Raw genomic sequence first — 17860 nt, 5'->3', positions numbered from 1 at the left:
TTTCTTTTAGCTGGAAAAAGAGATTTTTGTCTGGAGCCATCCTGTAGGCATGCAGGACTCTGAGTTTGAAAACCTGACAGCTGTTGCGGAACTCTGAACTGCAAGAGTGAGCAGCATGCAGACATAACCCTGCGGAATAGCAAACCCTTGCCCCTGAAGTCCCACAGCCTTACTGTGTCTTTGTCTTGTGAATGACCTCACTGCTTTCTGTAGTTGTAATGGAATGCACAGTCATTTACAAGTCATCACAGGGTAATCCCTTACACTTTTATAATGCCTTCCCTCTTCCCAGAGGACTTTCCCTCTCATTATCTCATTTGATCCTTATAACTGCTCTTAGAGGTAGCAGAGTGGCAATTTTAATCTCTAATTTTCAGGTGTAGACACTGAGGTCTAGAACAGTTAAACAGTTAGCCAGAGGTCAAACCGTTAGTATGGGGCAGGATTGGAACTGGAATCTCAAGTAGTCTAACCCCTAAACCAGTTTATTTTTTGTTTGTTTTTTTTTGTTTTACACCTCTTAACTGTTGGGGTGACCTTAAGTATACACTTAACCTCTCTCTGTTTTCCTGTCCCTAAAATGGGTATGATGTTACCTCCAGAGATGGTTGTCAGTGGGGATTAGTATGAGACTGTCTGGAAAAGCATTCAATACATGTCACAGTGTAGTTAACTAACGTAAGGCATTGTGATTCTTATTGCATGGACCTTGACTCTGAATAGTGCCATTAGAACTCCGAAAGAAAAGAGTAGTTTTTCAAGCAAACAGAAGTAAAAACAAAGCGGAAAACCCTGAGGTCCAGAATAGTGCTAGGTTGTTGGGCTCCCAGGCATCCAGTCCTGTGATCAGCGAGCTGGTCCTGGTGCTCTGTTATTCTGACAGCTATGTTGGCAAGACCCCCTTTTCCTCCAGAGCATCTCTCTTCATGTTTCTTGGAATGGTCTTGCATCCTAGAGACAGTTTTAGGCCTTGCAGGACTGGAGAGTGGTGGTGAGCTGGGAATGGGATCTGTGTCCCTGAGCTTTGCCCAAAATGTGGCATGGCCCTTGGGGGTAGAGGTGTATGTAGAGCTGTTCAGGAAGGTTTATCTTCTCTGATTTCTCACTAAGCTACAGAAGTCCATCTGGCTGGGATTTAATAGGGTACGTCTTATGAGGCCACAAGGGCAGCAGTACATATGTTGAGTGGGTTGCTCAGCAGTAATACATTGGAAAAAGCCCAAAACAATGGATTTCCAGTTGGCAACAGATGCATCAGGAGTCAGCAGTGTGATGTGGTCAGGAGAACAGCCACAGTGATTGAGAGCTGAGATTTTGGATAGCTTTGTTTCTGTGTTCATATTCACCTACCAAAATTCCAAACCAATGAGGCATAGGTTGACATATGGTCCTAAGAGGCAGAATGAGGAGTAGGAGGTTGAAGGCAAGGGAGCTAGATTTTGGTTCCATATAAGGAAATTAGCAGCTGTAGGAGGTGATGATCTCTGCATCTGGGGTGACCTCAGGGGTGCCATGGGGGGATTCACAAACTGCAGGCAGTGGGGCTGTGGTTCCCAGCAGCCTGGGGAGAGAGAGGCACATGTACATTAAGGAAACAAAGGGCGCTTTGTGGTGGGGGAAACTGATCTTCAAGTGTTGTTTGCAAAATGGAAGGTAAATTTCATCTCTCCTTCTGGTTTTCATATCTGTTCCTGTGCCTTGCCTCTGGCCCCTTGGTTTTTAGAGCTCTCAGGCCATTCCTAGGCAGTGCTCCTGTGCACTGCGGGCAGAATGAGGACCATCCTTTTCTTCTTCAAACCTATCTCTGAGAACCCCCGGGAGGGGTGCAGAGATGAGAACCCTGTACTGGATTCTGATCTGGCATGTGGTAGAAGGTTCTTTGATCATGTTCCTTACCTGTTTTAATAATCATGGAAGTTAGTGTTCCTTCATTAAACATGCAATAAAAAAAGAACTATTTGCTTCTGGCATGCTTGTTACAATATAAAACAAGTAATCAGAATAAGTTTATGGTGACTGGAGAGACCAAGTTGGAAAGAGTGCATCGTTGGGCTATTTTGGGATACCTACCCAGCTTGCAGATGGGAAAACGTAAACTAGGAGAGGAGAGCTGACTCGTACAAAATTCTAAGGAGTGAGTGATTTGGGCTTGGTGCTTGGTCCCCTCAACCTCTGGCCAGGGCTGTTTGCAGCTTGGAGACTCCTTGGGGGTGAGAACAAGCCAGGTGCAGGCTAATGAGCCTGGAAATGGGCAGTGCTTCTGGCAAAGCTCATCTGGCCTCCAAAAACCTCATAGCCCAACCATAGAGCAGGACACAGCAAGACGTGGCGCCTCTGGGAAGCCCAAGTATGGTGGCTGGATTCCTTTCCCTACTTCCTCAGTGTCTATCTCTCTCATTCAGTCTGCCATCATTTTCGTCTGGATTCGTTCTGGCTGGCTTCCCTGCTCCCACTTAGTCTGTGAACACCCCACTGGGCCAGTGTTGGAGCTAAGGTTGCAAATTGAACTGGAGCATCTCAGGTGTTCCTGCCCAGCAACAACATTTGCCTTGCAGTCTGGTTTTATTCCAGGTCTTCAAACCCTAGAATCTGTCCCATCAAGAACTCAAAGTTGAGTTCCTAGGAGAACGCCCAATACAAGAGAATCAGGGACTGGGGACAGAGGCTAGTGGGTTGTTTCCGGACTCTTCACTGTAGGAATTGAAGATCCCACCTCTCTCCGGTTTTTTTAATTATTATTATTATTTTTTGAATTAGAGTCTTAGCAGCTTCTCAGGTGCATCCCCACAGTGCCTCTCCCTCCCCCTAATTAATTGATTTATTGCATCCAGGTACTTGTATTCTGGGTGGTTCCATTGCAAGCTGAACTTAGATCTTTCAAAGCAGTCATTTCCTTGTTTCGGCGAGGGAGCTTTTTCCTGTAATGGGACAGTGTATGAAAGGGTTGGGGCTCCATGTCTTTGGGGGTTAATAATTGATTCCCAGTAAGGAATTCTGTCTGAAGTCGGGCATGTTCTTCAAGTGCCAGAGGAGGGAAGGGTGATTTTTTTTGACCTCCTCCAGCCGGCTTCCCCATATTTGGAAATGTTTACCCACTACACTGATCTATTGGAAGGGAAGGAGGTGACTCAGGGTTTAGGAGAAGCAGGATTTGAATTCTTGTTTCCAGAAACAACGTCCTCCCCCTCCCCCCGGCCCCACTCTTCCCTCTCCACTCCTCTGCCCCTTGCTCTGGACGCTGGGGAGAGAATCTCAGTTCTGCTCCCCTCGGGCTGCAGGACTCCTCCTTGCTGCAGTGGCACTGAGGGCGTATGAGAGGGAGAGCGGCTGCCCGTGGGGCCTGGCATCGCGTGAGTACATCATTATTGCCAGAGCGAATGGTGTCTGTGCTCGCGGACCCGGGGCTAATAGCCCTGTGGGCTGGCTCGCTTGCACGGTGATGCGATGTGTTGCTGGGAGCTCTGACGGCTTTAATGTGGGGTGTGGACAGCTGCTTTCCCAGGGGGAGTGCTTCTCACAATGAGGTTTAGAGATGGGAAAAGTTCTAATTGTTTATTAAAAAAAAAAAAAATAGACCATTATCTCCTCCCACCTGTGGCCTACCTTGAGTTGGGCAGAAAGAGAGTTTGAGAGTGCTGTCATCTGTTTGATCACTAGGGCTAAAGCAAAATGCCAAAATGAAGGCTTGTGCACATTCGGGGAGCAGTGGTTTTAGCTGGAAAGCAGAGTGATGGTTGGACTAGGTTTGTGCAGCATCAACAGTGTGCAGGAGCAGCCTGCACACAGGGATTTGTGTAGACCCGATGTGCTGTCTAGAGGAGGTTCAGTTTAACCATCCCATTGTATAGCATGGCAATGGGCAGCAGAGGCTAATCTGCCCCAAAGACACCGGGCTCACTATGCGGAATTCGAACCTAGACCATCTCCTCCTTCCTCTCGAGCTAAACTGCCGCTTCTGGCCCAGCAGAAGAGGTTGCCCCTGGGCAGATGAGAAAACAGGCACGTGCCAGACTGGGGTTTACTTCTCCCGGTTCAGATATCTTTCCCATCCTGTTACCTGGGCTCAGATGCTAATTTTTCCTAATTCCTTTTTCCGTTTTTTCCTTCTTTCATTTCTACTTAACCTTTTCTTCTCTGGGTCATTTGAACATTGCTTAGCTGCAACCTCCTGATCTCCTCTGTGGCTTGTTTCTGTTTTTCCTTGTGCAGAAGGCCGAGTTAAATAGTGTAGACCATCATTTCCGTTTCGTCTGTGACTGTGAAAATTAGGCGTAATCTTTGCGAGAAACCCAGTAGCGCTTTCCACCTAATAAGCCGCTGCCACTGCTCTTGGGGCTGTGCAAATTCTGGAATATTACCCCCATTCAGAGGTGAGCCCTGACCCTGACTAGTGTTCACACACACACACACACACACACTTTAGCCTGCTTGGGAGGACAGAGGCTAAGAGGGCACTGCCTTCTTCCATCCCTTGCATGTGACACAGCCATAATGGGTTTCTCCTTGAGTCAGCTCAGTCGCTCACTCTGCGCCATTGCAGGGGAAGCACTTGGACGCAGTGCTGCTGAGTGACGGAGGCAAGAGAGCAGGGGCAGTGCTCCGAGAGCCCCATTGTTCTGGCCACTGTTGAAGGGGGTGGGGTGGGCAGGGAAGTCGCAGCTCCTCAGCTGCTGTGAAGCAACTGGGAGACAGGAACTTGCATGGAACCTTCCAGAAACCTGTCTCCTCCTCCGACCACCTGGGGTTGGGTAGTGACCTGCTGGGAAGGTGAGAGGAGATTGCCTTGAACATTGACAGCTTGGGAGGCTTTCCTGCTCTGGGGCCAAGGGCAGGGGTGCTAGATCAGCATTGGAAATATCAGTGTGAATGTGAATACTGTTAATATGGACAACTGATGTGAATTGCTGGCTAACTGCGTGCCAAGCACTGGGCTAAATACTTTACCTCAATTACTGAGTCACCACCCCAACTGCATGGGAGTAGGCACTACTTTTGAAATTGGATTGACTTCATTGAATTTTAATTTTTAACTGACACATAAAAATTGTGCATATTTTTGGAGTAACATGTAGAGACAGTGAGCAATGTTTAGTGCAGGGTAAGCATAACTGTCTCCTCAACTATTTAGTATTTCTTTTTGGTGAAAACATTCACAATCCTTCCTTCTACCATTTTTGCCTAAAAATTATGGTTACCCATACATACACCCGTCATTGTTTATGTGTAGTCACCCTACTGTGCAATGGAACACTGGAATCACCTTCTGCTATCTGTTAGTCAACTGAAATGTCCTCCTGTTCACCCCGGGCTTCCAGCCTCAGCTAACCACCATTCTACTCCTGACTTCTATGAGATCATTTTTGCATTTTTTTGGATCCCACATGAATGAGATCATACCGTACTTGTCTTTCTTGGCCTGGGCTAATTCACTTAGCTCAATGACCTCTGCATTGTATATGACAGAATTTCATCCTTTTGGTTTGCTTAAACTTATTTCTAATTTTGTACACCTGAAATGCACATATATTTTCAACCATTTTGACGTGTACAGTTTGGTAGTGCTGAGGACATCCACACTGTGGTGTAGTCTGTCTCTGATATCTTTGCACCTTGCAGAACTGGAACTTTGCACCCATCCCTTGCAGCTCCTTTTCCTTCCTTCAGCCCTGGCACCTGCTGCACTGTCTCCATGGATTTGACTGCTAAGTACAATTATACAAACTTTGCCCTTTTCTTTGGTCTGGTTTATTTCACTAAGCAGGCCTGTGGGGTTTATCCATGTTGTTGCCTGTATGAGAATTACTCCTTTCTGAGGCTCCATAATACTCCATTGCGTGGATATGCTTCATGTTGTTTGCCCATGTAGGTGCTGTTTTCTTGACCTCTCTCTTGTAGAAAAAGAAACAACCTGAGCCCTCAAGGGATCCAGGAAGCTGCACAGAGTCACACAGTCAGTGGTGGAGCTGGGATCTGAACCCCACTAGTTTGATCTCAGAGGCGGGCATGTGAATAGGAATGGGCGGATACTAGATTCTGGTTGGCAAGACCGTGGCAAACCAAGGTTCCTCTCAACTGAACAGTGACTGAGGCATTTCAGCCAGCAAGCATTCCAAAGGGCCGGGCACAGGTGTTTTCTTGGTTTTGTGTTGGCTTCTGGGAGGCACAGAGCCACATGTGAAGCATACCTCTAGCCAGTGGCATGGGGCTCCTGCCTCTTATTTTCAGCATTGTGTGTCTCTTTCCTTTATTTTATTTTCCCATCCCCTTCTCTCAGTTTGTCCCTTCAAAAAATATGCAGGAACTGTGTGTGTGTCCTTCATGAGGTACTTTATATCTTTTCTGGAAGAAGACAGAATATTTCAACAACTGACAGATACCTGGAGTGAGGGTTCTGCAGAAAGTTCATGAAAACATGGGACTAAAAGATGATGCTCGTTTTCCGTGAGCTTTTTGCAACACCTTTGTCTTTTTGTTGTTAGCAGATTTATGGGGCAGTAGGCAGGACTGCAGGTGTGACTGCTGTTAACTCCCTCTTCCACCTGGTGTGTGCACAGCTGCCTCTGAGCCTCATTGTTCTCCCCTGGAAGATGGGCTGCTGTTGATGACAAGATCATTTAGCCTGGGCTGAGCCCTGTACTAAGCACTCCCACAGTGCAGGTGCTAGTATCCCCATTTAACCTTTGGGAAAGGAAAGGCCGAGAGAAGTGGGAGAACCTGCCCACAGCCGAGGGAGAGAGAGCCCTACCGCCTCTATGTGCAAGCACCGGTGGCTGGAGTCCGTTTGGACTTGTGATCTGGGTGTGCTTGGCTCCCAGGCTCGGGGGTCAGCTGTTCTTCTCTCTCCTTTTCCCCTAGGTGAACCATCAGGTCTCCCATTTGTGTCATGCATTCACCTAATTGTATTCAATCTTGATTGGGTTCCCACTTCTGCGCCTTGTACTGTTCTGGGCACTACCCCAGCACAGCATTTAGAGTGAAGAATTCAACACATGAAACAATGATCCCTCAGAGCTCATACTCTTGTAGGGGTGTGCGGAGGAGGTAGATAAGACATGAACACGGAAATAAAAGGGAATGGCAGGAACCCAGAGGAGGATTCACAGAGAGTGCTCAGCTGAGAGTAAGTAGAGGAAGGGCTCTGGGAGGTGTGGTTTCAGCCTAGAGCTGGATGCCTAGGAGCCAGCCGTGTGGAGTGAGAGGGCGGCACAGGCAGGCAGGCAGGGGGGATATGCGTGTGATGTGCGAGCAGGTGGTGGGCTGCACAGGAGAAGCATGAGGGGAGAACCAGCAGTTAGGAAGCCGGAGATCCATGCCAACTCAGACCTGAGTCCACATGTGATGGGAGCCATGTGACTTATATTTTACAAGTGTCATTCTGGCTACTGTGAAGGGAAATAGATCTTTCAAAAATTTCGTTTATGTGTTTGAGAGGCCCGGAGAAAGAAAGCAATGAGAACACTCCCATTCTTTGGTTCACTCCCCACATGCCCACAACAGCCCAGGTGCAGGGAGCTGGGAAATGAATCCAGGTGTCCCGCACCCACGGCAGGCACTCAGTCCCTGAGGCATCACCACTGCTCCCAGGGTCTGCGTCCAGTCAGGAGCTGCAGCTGGAGATTGAACTCAGGTACTGATGTGGGTCGGGGGCGTTCTGTCTGGCGTCTCACTAACTGGATGCCCTTATATGGGGGGGAAGTGGATTGCAAGGCAGAAGGCAAGAGGAGAAGGAAGGTTCCAGTGAGGCTTTTGCCGTTGTCAGGGTAAGCAATGGTGATCACTGTGAGCAGGGTGTTGGCGAGAAGCAGGCTCTGTGTGGAGGGATTGTCTGCAGGATGTCAAGTGTGATGTGCTTCAGTAAAACGTTGCACCCAATGGGCAAGAATTCGGGACACGCAGGGTGGGTGTGAAAATATGTACAGTGGAGTTTACAGATAAGCAGCTGGAAGTTTAGGCCCCAAGAGGGTGTGTGCTTCCCGCTTTGGTTTCCAACCTTGAGCTTTGGGCCAATGCATGGAGGGCCATGGCTTCCGGTGTCTGCCTTCCCAACAGAGAGCTTTGGAATGCCCCAGAGAAGCTCAGCAGAACGTGAGACTTCCTGTGCTCGCCCTGGGTGTTTTCATAAGGCATTCTTTCCCATCAAGAATCTGGGACTTGCAGAGTGCTGTTGACTTCATGGGCCCTATTTAACATATTGTTTTTGCTTGCTATGTTGTCTGTTCTTGTCGAGATTTCTGCCTCCTGTTCATGGTGTAGGTCCTTCAACCTTCATCTTAGCTGGCTCTGTGGGAGCTGGAGGAGTTGGGGTTTCAGTGTGTCTCCTTACTGTGGTCCCAGGCACCTCCTTGTCAACCTGCTTTGTTTGCATTTGAGTTCATATGCTGGCCTGTGCTGTCTCCCTCTGATCCCTTTCTGGAATCAGGGACTTTCTTGCAAGTGTCTCATTTTTCAGTAGAGAAACTGGGCTCAGAGAGGTTAGGCCATTTAGTCCATGTCCCACAGTAAGGTAGTAGCTGAGTGAAGTTGAGGATCTAAGATTCGTGATCAAGCTCCAAGCTCTAGCCATCAGGGAAAGTGACTCGGCCTGTGACCTCAGGCCCCTGACTATCCCATAGTGAGCTTGCCCTCCAGTGGGCCTACGCCTGGATCAAATCACAAATGAAATTCATGTAAAATAATCCATGTAAAATTCATTCCTGAAGCATCTTCACACACTTTCTTTAAAGAGTTTTCAATCTTAAGCTACCATTTTTTTAAAATCAATTTAACATCCTGTCTTAAAAACAGTGTTTTGTTTTTGCTCATTCGAGTTTCCTTTAAGATTTCTTTCATCTTATCCATTCATTTAGTCCACAAACATTTATTGAGTTCTTACTGTATGCCAGGCATTGTGCTAGGTGCTGGGGATTGATTCAAAGATAATTTGGAGGCGTATGGAAGGGGAGTGGATAATTACAGCACAGTGAGATAAGTGCTATAATAGAGGGATATATAAAAAGCTAGAAATAGCACTATGAAAAACATCTCTGAACAAATTGCCTTCTTTTTTCCTTTTGGATTATTCCCTTATGTATATTGCCCAAAGTGGGATTACTGGGTCATTTAAAAGATGAAAACAATTTGGCACAAAAAGATGTAATGACTTGCCTGGGGAATACAGCTCAATTTTCAACAGGGGGAACAGAATTGTTGACAACTCCCGATTTAGACCACTTTGCCAGGAGGATCGGGCAGTTGTTAACTACACTCGTCGACAGTGACTTCCGGGGGAGGAGCACCTATTCTGAACATGTCAGCCCTATTGAAGACACATATGACCTTGTGTACAATCTCACAAATTAATCCTTCTCACAGGAACCTAGCTGTGTCCGTATTATTGTTTCTGTTTTACAAAGGAGGCACCTGTGCCTCTGTTAAAAGAAAGTGACTTGCTCGTTTCCGTAGTTAGTAAATGGAGAACCCAAGAGTCAAGTGCAGTTCCTCTGATTCTACCATTCCATCCCATTCCCCGAGCTATATTGGGGTTCTTATGCTCAGGCTGGGCTCTGGAACTTGTTTAATGAGCTGTATAGACTCTTCTCAAGGTCAGAATTTAAGAGATAAGTGTAGACTTTCTTATCCCCAAAGTCATAGTGCCAGGAAAGAGTGTCCCTCTCTACATTGACCTAAACGGACTCATGGGCCATTATTTCTGAAACTGGCCTGGATCCTGAAAGGCTATTTGCTTGGCCCTAGCCCTGAAGCATAGAACTCCAAGTGAAGTTGAGACCATGCCACAGTCCTGCTTTGAAATATTTGTTATTTTCCTTGTATTTAAGGGCATTAAGCAAAAGCTCAAGGATCTACCATAAGCAGATAGCCGTCGGGTCTCCCATGGCCTGCCTGGATGCTTTGGCTCACTCATCCTTCAAATAGCCACACTCCCTACCACTCCCCGAATGTACCCTGTGTTTTCTCACCTTCATGCTTTAGCTCATGCTGTCCCTTTAGCCTGAGATGACCTCTCCCACTTCAGCTGTAGACTTCCTGCTCCTCCTGTACGACTGCTGAAAGAAGTTGTCCCTGGTCATCCATCCGCCTGCACCTGCTCTCCCCTGCACTTGAGGTAATCTCTGTTCTCTGTGCTGCAGGGGCAACTGTGAGGCAATGGAGTGTCTCTGGATGGTGCTTAGGAGCATGGGATCCGGATTTGGATCCTGACTGTGATACTTGCAGACAGTTATCCTCCTTGAACCCGAGCTTCCTTGTCTGTGGAATGGCTGTAAACGGTCACCCCTGTCGTGGTGTGTTGCAAGGACCGGCACTGCTCTCTGTGCATCTTCTGTGTGCTTGTCCTGTCTGCCTTGGTTCAAGTCTCACCTCTCCTTCCAGAAGGGAAGCTCTTGAAGGGCATGGAGGGCATCACATTGTTTCAGGGCTTTGGCTGGCTGGATGGGAACTGGTCCCAGGGCTCTTTAAGGGAAAGGAGCTTACCATACAATCTGACTGCTGATGGCAGTGCAGGCTGCTTCCTCATCCAAGGCCCTAGTCGTGTGGTGGCAGGCCTAGCCCGGAGCCCTCTGGGGTGGAGTTTTCGACATGCACGGTACAAGCAGCTAGGCCTTCAGCTCCGGCTTCTTGAGAGTCTAGAGTTTGTCTCTAGCCCATCTTCAGATTCAGGAGTTGGGAAGCAGTGATCTTACTTGGAATGTGAGCCGTAGTTCCTTCCTGGGTCTTCCAAGAGTGTCTTCTGTGGGTGCGAGCTCCAGACTTAGAGGGAAGGGTGCCTGGAGGTGTGGCTTTGGGACAACTCTGAGAGCCACCTTTGCTGAGATCCTCCTCCGCAAATCAGGCCGCAGAGGAAGCTCTCCTTCAGATTCTCCCGCCTGTGCTGCGCGTGGAAGCTGATCAGAGAAGGGATTCATCTCCTCGAGGGATAGCTCTACAGTGTAACATTATCTTGTGTCATTTCTCAAAATGCCGTGCCATGAGTCTCATGCTCCAAGTGCTTTAGCCTGGGACACAAGGTTCCCCGTGTTTGGGCAGCAGCATTCCTTTGCAGCCTCCTGTCTGACTGTATCCCACCGGCCCTCTGCCACTGGCCCTAGCAGATTAGTCATTCTCCCTGAGAACGCTGTGAACTCGCCTGCAAGGCCTCTGCACATCATGTTCCCTGGACCTGTCTTCTTCCTTTCTGTCCATGGGCATTCTCTTGGGTGTTCACGCTTCGCTTAGAAGTCACGTCATCTGCAGAGCACTTCCAGACCCTCAGAAGAACATCGCATGGATGTCTGCTTTTGCATTCTCTTCATTCTGCTTTGTGTGTTTCTCGCATGTCCCCAGGGAGGCTGTGAGCCTTTGGAGAGCTCTCCACATGCCAGACTTGGCACTTACAATCTGCTAGGTCCACACACTGTGTTATCAAGGGCAGGAGATGCTAGCAAACATCTGTTTTGTAAACTTGTGGGTGCAGGACAGTGACGTGGTATCAGCTAACAGTTATGCCAGAGAGGTTTCGGAAGCTCCTGCTAGGGATACCCATAACTTATCTGATCCGGAGCCTAGCCCTTTGAAGTCTGATTTTTTTTTTTTTAAGATTTATTTTATTTATTTGAAAGAGTTAGAGAGAGAGGTAGAGAGAGAGGTAGAGAGAGAGAGAGAGGCCTTCCATCTGATGGTTCACTCCCCAGATGGTTGCAATGGCCAGGGCTGTGCTGATCTGAAGCCAGGAACCAGGTGCTTCTTCCAGGTCTCCCACATGGGTACAGGGGCCCAAGGAGTTGGGCCATCTTCTGCTTTCCCAGGCCATAGCAGAGAGCTGGATCAGAAGAGGAGCAGCTGGGACTAGAACCAGTGCCCATTTGGGGTACCAGCACTTCAGGCCAGGGCTTTAACCTGCTGCGCCACAGCGCTGGCCCCTAAAGATTTTGAATTGGCCTGATATCAGCTCTGCTCATTGCTAATCATTCTTGGGCCAGTTTCTCACGTACCCGTAGCTGTCTGCTCAGTGCCAGGGCTCTAAGCTTTTGATTTCACTTAAGAACATAATAGCAAGCTGGGATCCAGAAAGGATTTACCTGCTTCTAATAGGAACTTTTTATTTGATTTGATTTTTTTCAGTTTGAAAATGCAAGCATTGTTTTATCTCCAAACAGTATAACATGCAAAAACAAAAAGTATGGCTTTTTTTTTTAAAGATTTATTTATTTATTTATTTGAAAGGCAGAGTTACAGAAAGGTAGAGACAGAGAGAGAAGTCTTCCATCCGCTCTTTCTCTCCCCAAATGGATGCAACAGCCGGAGCTGGGCCGATCCAAAGCCAGGAGCCAGGTGATTCATCCCGGTCTCCTACGTGGGTGCAGAGGCCCAAGGACTTGGGCCATCTTCTACTGCTTTCCCAGGCCATAGCAGAGAGCTAGATCAGAAGTGGAGCAGACGAGACTCGAACCCGTGCCCATATGGGAAAGCAGCACTGCAGGCTGCGGCTTTATCAGCTACAACACAGTGCTGGCCCCAACAGAAAGTGTTTTTAGGGGACTGGCATTGTGGTATAGTGGGTTAAGCTGCTGCCTGTGACACCAGCATCCCGTATGGGTGCTGGTTCGACACTCAGCTGTTTCACTTTCAATTCAGCTCCCTGCTAATGCACCTGAGAAAGCAGTGGAGGATTGTGCAAGTGCTTGGGCCCACATGGGTGACTTGGAAGGAAACTCCTGGCTTCTGCTTCCACCTAACACATCCCCAGTAATGGCGGCCGTTTGGAGAGTAAAACAATAGATGGAAGAACTCTCTTCCCACCCACTCCCCCTTTGTAACTCTGCCTTTCAAATAAATAAAAATAAAACTTCTTTTTAATAAATAAAAAGTGTTTTTGGGTATTTCTGCTACTAGCAAAATAACTATCTGTGTTATAGTTACAATTGAAAATTAATAAAACCTGTGTCCTGGAACTTGCTTTTGAAGACCTGTGTTCCAGTTTTGGCTTTTGCACTTACTAGCTTGAAACCCTGGGCAGGGGTATAGCCTTAGTTTCCTCAGTGTGCAATTGAGGAATCTTTTCTCATGGGATTGAGGGAAGGTTTAAATGGAGTTTTGACCATGAAGCTGAGGTTTTATTAGTATGTTTTTAGAGAACTGATTTATTTTATTTTATTTTATTTTTTTATTTAATAAATATAAATTTACAAAGTACAACTTTTGAATTATTGTGGCTTTTCCCCCTATAACTTCCCTCCCACCTGCAACCATCCCATCTCCCACTCCCTCTCCCATCCCATTCTTCATCAGGATTCATTTTCAATTATCTTTATATATAGAAGATCAACTTAGTACATACTAAATAAAGATTTCAACAGACTGCACCCACATAGCCACAAAATATAGAGTACTGTTTGAGTAGTAGTTTTACCATTAATTCTCATAGTACAACACAATAAGGATAGAGATCCTACATGGGGAGCTGGTGCATAGTGACTCCCGTTAACAACTGACACTCTTATTTATGACGTCAGTAATCACCTGAGGCTCTTGTCATGAGCTGCCAAGGCTATGGAAGCCTCTTGAGTTCGCCAACTCCGATCTTATTTAGACAAAGCCATATCAAAGTGGAAGTTCTCTCCTCCCTTCAGAGAAAAGTACCTCCTTCTTTGATGGCCCGTTCTTTCCACTGGGATCTCACTCACAGAGATCTTTCATTTAGGTCATTTTTTTTTCCAGAATATCTTGGCTTTCCATGCCTGAAATACTCTCATGGGCTTTTCAGCCGGATCTGAATACCTTAAGGGCTGATTCTGAGGCCAGCGTGCTGTTTAGGGCATTTGCCATTCTATGAGTCTGCTGTGTATCCTGCTTCCCCCATAGGATCATTAGAGAGCTGATTTAGAAGCTGTCTAAAAATAGCAGTTCCAAAAATTTTGCTTTTGAAGAAAGATATTTACATGTGTATGTTTTTATGTGTAAGATTTTTTTTGAATGGTAGAGTGAATAGATTTGTAGTCAGGGGACACACATTTTCTGATATACTTAGGGAAGAGACATGACTTCTGGGATCAGTTTTAGTCCAGATAAATTAGGATCACGGTATCACAGGCTTTGAGAAATTACAGAAAGCTTGCAAGGGGGTGAGCCTGAATTAATGTATGTTGTTGGCAGGCTTTGTGCTGCACATGGTCACTGTAGAATCACAGGAAATAATGACATACACCCTTATGGGCAGGTGGTCTTACCCCTGTTTTGCAGATAAGAAAACTTGAGCTCTGAGAGGTTAAAATCATTTATGCAAGTCCAATGTCAGAGCCTCGAACTTTCAACTGCACTGACGATGGCTTCTAGAAAGTCTTGGCATGTATAGACAGGAAGACACCTGCCTCTACTTTGCTGGTTCTTTATTCTCTGCTTCCTGGGTCAGCCACTAGTTCAAGGCCAGTTAAAGCAGGGGAAATATGCAGTCATCATGCCCCTTAACTTGTCTAATGAATCTAGGTGAGTGTCTTGACTTTCCTTGCCAAGGATCTGCTTATAAAATATCTCATTTTGAGCTGCGTTGACTATATGGGTTCATCAGCTGTTCCTTCTCTTTTGGGGAGAGATTTGCGGCTGCTTGTGGAGCTTTTAAGGTCAAGGATATATTTGAGAGATTTCATGTTTTCTTTTCAAAAATACAGGTGGAAAATAAAATTCATTGATTATTTTCCACCGTTGTCTTCTTCCATATCTGGACAGCCATATGAAAGAGGTGGTAGGGAGCTGAGAATTAGGAGCCATGGTTCTCATCTTGAATCTGTCACTGGTAGTGGAGAGGACTTTGGGCCAAGCCCTGCATTCCTTCTCCGCACGTCGTCGTGTCTTCACCTATCAAAAGTGAGGACACTCCTCGGTGATTTCAGAGGTTTAAAAGCTCTACATGTTTTGTGCTGTCAAAGCCATCAGTTTCTGCTGATCTGTGTAATCCTGCAGCTGTTTCTCTGATACTTTTCAATCTTTAGATTTAATGTATTCAACAATGTATAATTTTTTAAAGGGAAGCTTTTATAGACACTTCTGAAATATAAGGGTGGGGGGGATAAATGGATGTTAAAAAATAGAAAACAACCAATTAAATAGTATATAGCATGTAATTCTCCTTGGAAACTTACCGCGAAATTGAGGAGCACTTTAACAACTGGTAATTTAAATTGCATTTGAACTCTGCTAATGGTTTGTTTGCATGAGAACTTCAATCATTTCCCAGCGGTTCTTTAGCAAAGCTGCTTGTTCTCTTTGTGGAAAAGAAGACAAAAATATTAAAAGAGAAATTGACAATGGGAAAGGGAGACCACCTTCATTTGTGCATGGGAGGAAGCTGGAGAGCCCACGAGGCTGCCCTGGGGCCAAGGGTGGAGAGCTATTCCTTTTGGTGAAGTGTAGACATCTGGGAAGTCAGATGATCCCTGTTGCCACTGTGGAAACTGTTCTTTATTCCTCTCTCTTCAAGGAGGAGCTTTGGTTTTGTGGGGACCAGGAGTAGAGGGTTAGCTTTGTTTTCCATGAGATTGCACCATCCGTGGTTCTGACGTTGGCCTACTCACAACCCAGTCCTCAGCAAGTTCCAACTCATGCCTCTCTCCCATTTCACTGGAAGTGACGTTGGGAATTCTGATGTCCTTGCAGACTTGCCAACCTCCAGCTCTCAAGACTGCTCCTGATTGGGCTGCTGTAATTTCTTTCTGCTGTTGGGGTATGCTGGGAGGGCTTTGGAGCTGGTACGCCAAGGCCTGGATGGATAGATAAATGCTGGTTTTGCTCTAACGCTAATTGTGTGACCAGGGCAAGTCTTTGTGCTCAGTGAACCTTGCTTGGTGTCCTCCATCCAAGGGGGCAGTAACCAGATGCAGTGGATCCAACCCTGGACCGCTTGCCAGTTGTGGTGGGTTTGCAGGATGGCCACCTCGCCACCCTGGCTCCTAGGGTCTCTTTCTGTCAGTTGGAAAAGTTCAGGTGGGTCTCTTAAGTCCCTCCCAGCTTTGAGCTTAGGCAGGTATTTGAAGACTGAATAAGATAATAAACCTGAAACAACTGAGTGATGGGCTAGGTAATATTGAAAATCACAACAGTATACGTGGGAGTGGTTAATTTTTTTGATATATGAATTTCTCCTGAACACAAAAAGTATAACCTTATAACAGCCCACTGTCCGGGAATAGTTGTCTGCTGAAATGCATATTGCACTTCTCAGCAAAGGAGCACTAGTTCTTTATGAAATGTAACCTATCAGGAAGGGGTGAGAGTTCCCAATCTTTTTAAAGATTTATTTAGTTAGTTGAAGAGTTATAGGCAGAGAGGGAGAGGTGAGGGGAGGAGGGAGGGAGAGGGGGAGGGGCCAGGTCAAAGCTAGGAGCCAGTAGTTTCCTCCAGGTCTCCCACATGGGTGCAGGCACCTAGGCACTTGGGCCGTTTTCTGCTGCTTTCCCAGGTTCATTAGCAAGGAGCTAGATCAGAAGGGAACAACAGGGAATCGAACTGGTGCCCATGTGGGATACAGACCGTGGCTTAACCTGCTGCGACACAGAACCGGCCCCAAGATTTTTCAATTTCTGTCACTGACTAGCTTCTCAGTTTCGAGACAGAAAACTAAGGGTCAAAGGGTCACTTCCTTTTCTTTTTTGATTTGGTGTCTTTAAGATTTATCTGTTAACTTTTTTCTTTCCTAAAATATATCTAAGTGATGCGTCACTTCCATCTCCATTGTTAAGATGAAGCTGTCTCCCCAGAACTGCGATAGGAAAGTCAGGCGCCAGCATTCTCTTTCCATATCTTTCTGAGACCAATTAGTGCAACGAAAGCAGCAGGGACCGGCTGTGATTTAGGAGGTGCCAGAGTAAACCACTAGGGTTGTGGATTTCAAGCCTGGCAAAGCCTGGGGAGTTGGGAAGCTAGTACGACCCTTGGCGATTCATGAGCAATCTCCTTCTCCCATTATCTGCAGGTAGGAGCATTGAGTCCCTGAGACAGAACTGAAGATACAGCCTAGTCACTGGTTCGTTGTTCCCCTGGACACTCATCAGAGGCAAGATCCTGTTCCTCCATTGGTGAGTTCTACACAAAAGGGAAGACTTCTGTTTCAACAGCAGTGTGCGTTCTTTAATAAGTTTGAAAAATCAGTGGTTTTTCCATTTCAAGAATGTGCACAAGTGACTAGGATTAGCAACTAGAGAAATCTGACACATTCAGTTTTTTCTAACTTGATCTCATTGGCAATGAGCAGGGCATAATGATGTTAATAAAACGGGTGGCAAAGCAAAGGCAGGACTCAGCTCTTGGAAGGTGGTGCGCAAAGGAACTGGAAGAAAATTTGGACCGACAGTGACTTCAGATTGCCAATAATTGTATTTCTTCCTTCTTTCTCCTTGGGCATGGAGCAAGTGCTCTTGAAATTCAAAGCCCAAAATGAACTTGTCAGTGGGTGGTATTAGGGACGTTTGTGAGAGCCTCTTATTTATTTTGTGCAAGGTGCTTCTTCTTTTGTGATCTCATTCTGTTTTCCCACTCTGTGAGGTTGGGGAGACCAGATTTGCTTAGGCATAGCAAAAGGCTTGCCTGCACTCTGCTGGGAACTGAGTGTGGCTTTTGTTGTGTTGTGAAGGGAAATGGTGGCCAGGTAAGGTAGGCATTCCCTTGAGTTTTGGGACACTTTTGTGTTTACTAGGTAGAGTAGAACATCTTGTTCTTAACAAATGGGTGTGGTAAAATGAATCAGTGGTCTAGCACGCTCCTGGCTGTGGTGAGATCTGAGGCAAATAGTTTGGGGGTTTTGGAGAAGGCTTTCAGTTAGACTCTGTGGTCTCTGTGCTGAGGGTGAATCCATATGTGCCCCAGGCACGAGCTTTATACTGACTTAGTAATATGC

General features: G+C 46.6%; 1 protein-coding gene across 9 annotated transcripts in view; it reads left to right on the top strand.

Annotated features, from left to right (window-relative positions):
- LPP (LIM domain containing preferred translocation partner in lipoma) overlaps nucleotides 1-17860 on the top strand; it is a 742983-nt gene that overhangs the window by 50822 nt on the left and 674301 nt on the right. For 6 of the 9 annotated variants that reach the window (XM_062210203.1, XM_062210207.1, XM_062210212.1 and 3 more), the window contains one exon: nucleotides 16940-17042. The exons of 1 other annotated variant lie outside the window; for it this stretch is intronic. The gene's annotated coding sequence lies outside the window, so the exon portion shown is untranslated. Of the gene's footprint in view, nucleotides 1-3221; nucleotides 3351-16939; nucleotides 17043-17860 lie in introns of those variants that run through there. 2 more of the 9 variants (XM_062210201.1, XM_062210208.1) reach the window with 2 other exon arrangements.

This window comes from Lepus europaeus, chromosome 2 (genome assembly GCF_033115175.1).
Source record: "Lepus europaeus isolate LE1 chromosome 2, mLepTim1.pri, whole genome shotgun sequence".
NCBI classification, from domain to species: Eukaryota; Metazoa; Chordata; class Mammalia; order Lagomorpha; family Leporidae; genus Lepus; species Lepus europaeus.
This window is presented reverse-complemented; position numbering and strand designations above follow the sequence as displayed.